The sequence below is a fragment of the Hirundo rustica genome, chromosome 2 (genome assembly GCF_015227805.2).
Source record: "Hirundo rustica isolate bHirRus1 chromosome 2, bHirRus1.pri.v3, whole genome shotgun sequence".
NCBI classification, from domain to species: Eukaryota; Metazoa; Chordata; class Aves; order Passeriformes; family Hirundinidae; genus Hirundo; species Hirundo rustica.
In genome coordinates this window covers 65,176,158-65,183,764 of record NC_053451.1, presented here as the reverse complement: position 1 = coordinate 65,183,764, position 7,607 = coordinate 65,176,158, and the positions used below count along the sequence as shown (strand labels likewise).

Genomic DNA, 7,607 nt, shown 5'->3' with positions numbered 1-7,607 from the left:
GAGTACCGATAACACCTACAGTGGTATATAATGCCCTGTCTACACTAAATATTGTGTGGTTGTTTTGCTTTAATATTATTATATTGTTTTGGAAAAGGTGGAAGGTAAAGTAAGCTAGCCATACTCGCCAGAGCTAGAATTGTCACCGGCAGTACTGTGGTAGTTATTATAAACAAGCACTACAACGTCATTTATGTCCTTAGTTCCTGCTCAATATTTATGTCACTATGGGTTTTCCATTTCCTTCATTAACCTCTGGTGAGAGATTTTAGTTCAGTTTTGAAATACAGGTAGCACTTTGGTTCCAGTTGAATAAACAGATCCGTTCTGATACTTGCCTCTCTGACATGCCTGTAATAAGGCACATGGTCCAGAGTTTATCCAGGAATCTCATGTTCATGTGTGGGAACAATTGGTACAACTTCAGCCACAGGGCAGAGAGAAATAAAAAGAAAACATATTCCCCTGTTAATGTCCCTATTCTGCCTAACAGTATTTTGGGAAATCCTGTTTGCAGTCACGCTTCTCAGGCTATGAGAGGGAAGATGTACTGATAACACTTCGACTCTGATTAGGCAAATATAATTATGGGTTGGGGACTGTGACATCATTGTCTTTTGCTGTGAATGATGAAATAAACATATGGAACAGTGTATATAATATGATGCAAAATAGTGAAATTATTACTTACAAAAGTAGAACTATTAATTTTAATCAATACGTAAGAGTCCGGCTCTCCTTCATCCTGACTTTTTCTTTCTCTGCCATGATCTCCTCCATGGGCTTCAGGGGAACAGCCTCCCATCGCCACTACCTTCTCCACAGACTACAGGGGAGTGAATCTCTACTCCAGTGCCTGGACCACTTCCTCTGCCTTCTTCTCTGACCTTTCTGTCTGCAGGTTTATTTCTCACAAATTTGGCCTTCATTCCCCTCTTGGCAGCATTATTCCCTTTCTGAAACATGCTTTCGCCAAGGTGTCACTGCTTTGGCGATGGGGTTCAGACACGGTGGATCTGTCAGAGCCAGCAGGACTGGTTGTGTCTGCACAGTGACCCCTGCAGACCCCACTGCCACTGACTGCACCTGCACCCAGTATACAACATTATAGAACAGACAATGCCATTAAAAGATGTAACTTCCAATTTTAAGATTTATGGCTTATAAATTCAAAAATCTAGTAAAGAATTTATAAAATTAGAGCAAAGGAAAACTATTTATATTTGACTACTATTTCAAACAAAACAAAACAAAAGTGGGGATTTCTTCTTTCTGTTTTTAATTTTTTAAAAACTTATTTTTCTGATTTGGTAGTATCTTCATAAAATTACTTATCCTATTGTGTTAATTTTAATGAATTACTTAAAGCAAAATATTTGCAACATATGAAAAATACACCAGTGAAACATTTGGAAAAGCCAGCTATAGATCTTTGTGTTATATTTCTCTGAGTGTGTGTTTATAATTGTTTAAAGTCATATCCTGAACAGGTAGGTGGTAAACTTTGTTGGTGAAAATCACCAGAGGACAATACCCTTAGAGGAAAATAAAAAGAGTGACAACCAGATTCTAAAAAAATCTAATACCTGAAACATTCATAGTTCAGTTAAGATTATGAGATGCATAAAAAATTCCTAGAATATTTGATTCCATGTTTTGATCTGGGCCACCTACACTAAAGATATAACTTAGCCAACAGAGTTAACTTACACCACACCTTCACTTCCTCGGGACCTTTGGGGCAAGCCAGAATCTTGGTACAATTTAGGCTAGATTCTCAACTTTTATAGTTGTTTACAACTGTAAGAAATCATAGCAAAACACGTAAGTTACAGAACATCACATGGTTCCATCTCCATGTTTTTTTCTTCTAGTATGATACTAAGTGCCTGAAGTAACAAGTTTTGCCGTAACACATCTTACATCCTAGGTTACATGTGAGGCTTTTCTCTAAGTAGTATAAGCCACCAAGGTAGGAAGACCAGAGGCATTTGTCCCCATTATTGGTACAATACAAAACAGGTAGGAAAAGAAACCAGGTGGTGGTGGTGTGGTTTTTTTTTTTTTTTTTGGTGGGTTTTTTTTTTTTGTTTTTGTTTTTTGTTTTTTTGGGTTTTTTTCCCCTGAAAATCAGGCATTTATCATATCCTCAGAGCTGTGGAGATGCATATTTTATGACAGTTTTGTCATCTTCATTTGTTGAGTATTCATTATCATGTTCAAAAGCTATCATACCCCTTCCTGTGCTTCAGTTACTTGGTGTTTTTTTAAAACTTTTCACACATGCAAAATAGAATACAGTGATAAAACGCTGTTGTGTACTTGAGGGTAAATTGCATATTTAAGGTAAGAGAAAAGTATCCTTGCTGTGGACTGATTCAAAGAAATAAACTGTGGAAGTGTGAAATAGAAATTGCACACTGAACTAGTTTTAACACAGATTAAATGGGAAAATATAGATCCAAGGGACAGAACTGTGGGATAAGGGCACCCTCCCTTATCACTATTAAGACAAAATTCATACAAGGAATCAGTAAAATAAATTTTCTTCCTTTACTTGAGGCTGGCTCACATCTAGGATCCCAACATATACTTACACTAAAGATGTTATTTTAGTCAATGCAGCTAATGAGAGATTTAATTAAAGGATTAGATGATTTTTCTTTCAATAAACGTATTAGGCATTTATATTGCTACAACTGGGATTTATATCTCAATTGTAAAAAGTCCCAGCAGACATAAGCCCTAACTGTGGTATTTCTTCACGAGACTAGATGACTGCCGATGGCAAAAAGAAAGAGCCTGCTCTTTGTCTGGGGGTGGAAATACTGCTTTTTTCTCCAGTCTTGCCCTGCCTTGGCTGGAGATCTTCCCCAATCACTTCCTGGTGCCAGAGAGATGTGGGCCCTACTCCCCTCCCCCGTGTCGGGGCTTTTTCCCCAGGGGGCAGGGCCCAGAGGCAGGGACAAGCCATTGCCCAATCAGGGATAAAGTGGGAGTGGAACAGAGTTGGGTTACATTCCAGTGTGGGGCATGGGCACTGCTGGGCAAGGACAGACCGCGTGATACAGAGAAAAAACATTTCAAATCTGATGAAACACAATATAAACTCAATTAATGCATTACAACACCTAACTACCTTAAAGTTTTACACAATGTTTTGAAAGAAACCCTTATTTTCAGTGAAAATATGCTTTGTCCACATAGAGAATGTATATAGATCAGTAATATTTTTAACATTAGGAGTTACATATTTCCTCTCCAGACTTTACAAGCCTGCCTATGACCAACTAATTTGATTTAATACACCATCATCAGGGCCTGTTGTGCATTTGAATAACTGTTGAATTGAATAAATTGAATAAATTGAATAGTTTGTTACAAAGAGGATGCAAAAGAATTTTTAATAGATTCACCTGCAATTCTGGAAAATTATAAATTATTAATAATTACTTTTATAATGCAAAATTTCCAACTGAATTGACCAACACATTTAAAGGCTTTAAAGGCATATTTACTTTGATACCTCAGTGTTACAATGTGCACAGGTAATGCCAACAGATTGCAAGGATAAAAGAATCCTATTTCTTTTGAGTCAGTAGTAAGGGTGGGGTTTGTTGTTTTGTTGTTGTTGTTGTTGTGTTTTTTTGGTTTTTTTTTTTTTTGGTTGGGTTTTTGGTTTGTTTGTTTTTGTTGTTTGTTTTTACCTGAAGGATTATTTATGGGTCTAAAAACATAAAGATATAACTTAAAAGGAAGAAATTTGTTTTGTATTTGCATATACACACCTGCTTGTGTATGTATATTATATATATGCATGTATGTAGCCATATGGTTGTGTTTGGGGGTTTTGCTTGTTTGTTTTAACAATGCCATCTGGCAATATTAAAGACAATTACTTTAAGGTAAAAACCCAACTTATTTTGTGTAAACTAACATTATAAATATAAAGATATCTGATTTATTTCTTTATCTACTTTTCTTCTCCAAAAGAGTGACAAACTAAAGCTCTTTGCAGGTAAAACAGCTGAAGAAAGCAATTTGTTAAGTTTGATTTATTTATTTCTCTTTTAAACAACATGGATAATGTGCTTGGAGCACATTAAAACTAAAAAAAAATTAAAATAAAGATGATTTATCTTTCTAGATTTTGAAAGTTACAATTCATGCTTTTATACTGCTTGAAAAATGTTATCCAGAAGATGCTCAATATTTTTCTAAATGTAGTGGTCTCAATAGTGTTCATTTTGGAAGAAATTTTGTTCAGCTTATTTTCCTTATGTGCCATTTATTTTTGATTCTTGCACCACTTTTTTGGTGTGGCTTTTTTTTTTTTTTTTTTTTTTTCTTCTCTTATTGACAGAATCCACACTGTAATTATTAAATAAACCTAGCAAAAATAATACAGGTGGTCATTAACAGTTGACCTGGTCAAAGTTCAAGAAAGATATATTTGTATAAAACCAAATTGCCCTTCCCATTAGTTCTTGCCCTTTCTGTTTATTCTCATTTACAGATCATAAAATGTAGTATCTGACTCTTGAGCATATGCTCACAAATGTACTGTTTCTTTCTAAACTTCCTTATGCTTACATTCTTTATATTTCTGAAACTTGATTTTAGTAGTAAAAGTTTTCCACTACCATACGCTCTCACTCTTCCAGTTCTGCAGTATCTGAACTCTGCTGTCAAATATGTATTGAACAATAAACACCACTTTCACTACCATTCATTATCTCTAGATCTGTGAAGAAATATTAGCTGTGACAGAACCTTTCAATCTGAGAATTCAGCTGAAGAGAAGATTTAGGGTGACTAGAGACAAGTGACATGTCTGAAAGACCACAGAAGGTAATAGCAATTGCATGTGGGGAGAACAAAATAAATTAGAACGTTGACACAAAGTAGAGTTGAGAAGCAAATTACTTGGAAAGAGAAGATTGACAATATAGGCATAGCTTGAAATGTGTGTAAGGACTTTTCTAAGGTGGTGTTTTATAGGAACAGCAATGGACAGCCTGGAGAATTGAAAGTGAAAAAAGAATTATTGCAACCAGAAAGGGTAAATAGATGAATAGACAGAATTAGAAGGGTAGAAGGGAAAGAAATATTGAAATCAGATGATGTTCTAAGTTCAAATATAAATAGACCTGAAGGATGCAGGGAGAAAATGCTTGCCAAGAAAAGATGATGGTTGTCAAGAAAAGCATTCTCAGTACTGATAAAAAAGAAATGGGAGAAGTAGTTGTATAATAGCATTATCATTGTGTCAGCTTGTTAGTAAAATAGCCAGGAAAAATGGCTTCAACAAAGGCAAACCCTCATAGAAAACATTATTTTTTAAAAGAAATTAATGATACTTTGCCAATGAAAAAGTTACCTACTTGGATATTCCTGCTAGAATATAAAGATACTGACTATTAATTAACTCTTTAAATAAATGAAATTAAGGTAATGAATATGTGTATGATAGTTTATCATAGTTTTACAATTCTTATCTGTCATGTTTTATGTTATTTCTGTACTTCATGATAGACGAGATTTTCCGTGCAGTATAAAATTAGATATATTACTAGCTTTATTTCTAAAATAGTAATCCTGGTTCTAGACTTGTCATGGGTGAAAGCATACGTATGAGGCAAGAAGAACAACAAAACTATTATTAAAAAGTTTGACTTTTTTCCAAAAGATAATTTTTCAGATATTTTGTCTTTATTTTCTGAGATTTTATAGCACTCATGGTGCAGTTTTTCTTCATCACTTCAGTTGTACTTGCTTTGGTCCTGAATAAACTGCAGCTCCTAAATACTAAATCCCATAAATCGGCTGATAATTCATACAACCAGTAATGCACGATTTTCTTAAGAGAGAAACAAAGAACGGTTCAGCTAAGTGGTTATTTGCCAGCCTTCCTGGATAACAATATCTGACATACTTTGTGCATATCAATAATCTGAATGTATTTCAAATAGTTAGACAAATGTCTTTTAATTCACAGGGATTTACTACTTTTTTTTTTTTTTTTTCCCAAGTCCATTGCTTTTTTAGCTCTGGTTTATCAGGCATCTCAGAAATGCTTTCTGTGTGATTGCTTTGCAGTTATATTTTCTTGTAACTATCTGCTTTCTTTTTTTCTCAGCTTTAATGAAAATGCACATTATACTAAACAGTCTTACTTATAGGATTGTAATTTCCTCTTAATTTTTTTTTATTTCTGTGTCTGTCAAAGTTTTCTTCTTGCTTTGAGATGAATACTTTAAATACTATTCATGCTGATATTCTGCAGATTGTACTTGTGTTAAACAGCACCATATTCCTCAAGTATTCTTATTAGAGCTGAATAGTTTGGTAGGGTATTATTTTTTTCAGCATAAGCAGGAACAGCAGAGTCTCAATTTAAATTGAAAATACTAGGTAATGATGGAAAAGACAGAGATTTTGAAACACTGTTGCCTTGGTTTTGAAAGACAGTTGTCTGCCAGGGAAAGCTAGAGCTTCCCTTGGAATGGAGAAAGTAAACCACCTTCCCTCCAAATTGTAATAATTTTGCAATTAGGGGCTTTCAGGCAAAGATATGAGAATAGGACTAACAGTTCTTTACTAGGAATATTGAAAAAAAATAGGAAAACACAAATGTAGTAGTAAAAAAATACATAAACAAGGAAGCAAACAAAAATCCTGGAAAAACTCTGACAGAGTCAGGGATATGTGTGGTATTTCTTTATTGGCACCCAGATGACCGCCAATGGCAAAAGGAAAGAATCTGCTCTCTCACTGAGGGAATATCATGGCTTTATTCATGAGTCCTGCCCTGCCGGCTGGAGCTCTTTCCCAGTGTGGTGCCAGTGTGGTGGCGGTGCCAGAGAGAGCTCATCCCCACCTCTCCCGAAGCTTTTTCCCCGGGGGGACAGGCCCAGAGGCAGGGACAAGCCACTACCCAATCAGGGATAAGGTGGGAGTGGAACAGAGTTGGGTTACATTCCAGTGTGGGGGGATGGGCGTGGCCAATCAGGGACAGACCATGTGATAACAGTTTCCAAGGGGAACAGGGAATACAATAGAAAAATATTACAAACCCCAATATAAAAATGAAACACAATATAAACCAAATTAATGCATTACAACAGATATGACCTGACACCCTGGGGGTCAGGGTGTTGGAGACAGTCCAAATAAATCCTCCTGAAGTAACAGATGTAGTTCTGATGATCCTGTAGAAAGTCCAGTGGTGGCGAGACGGGTCCAGTCCTCCTCTGGGAATCCAGTAGAAAAACTGGATCTCCTGTGTTCTTCAGTCCCAGTTTTTATCTAGCTAGGAACAGTTGGCTCCCCCCGCACTGTGTGGAGCATCTCACATTGGGATGATGTAATGCGTCATGTCATTGGTGGGCCCTAATGGCCCATTATCAGAAGATGTCCCCCTGGAGGATGGAGGGGTGGTGAAAGAGATAAGAAACACTGCTCCACGGGGTTTTAATGGTTGGGCCATTATCAGAAGGCATCCACCCCCCTCCCCCCTGGAGTCACAAGAGATAAAGAAAAAAACACCTCCATAACAGCTTTCAGCAGATGGAATAGAATACACTCTTTTTTTTGTTACGTAACCC

The 7,607-nt window shown here is 36.2% G+C and overlaps 1 long non-coding RNA gene across 1 annotated transcript in view; it reads left to right on the top strand.

Annotated features, from left to right (window-relative positions):
- The window catches only part of LOC120764984 (uncharacterized), a 12,555-nt gene extending 7,701 nt beyond the window's left edge, over positions 1–4,854 (top strand). The window contains exon 3 of the long non-coding RNA XR_005704339.2: positions 4,743–4,854. This is a non-coding gene — a long non-coding RNA (uncharacterized LOC120764984). The remainder of the gene's footprint in view (positions 1–4,742) is intronic.
- The last annotated feature ends 2,753 nt before the right edge of the window (positions 4,855–7,607 follow it).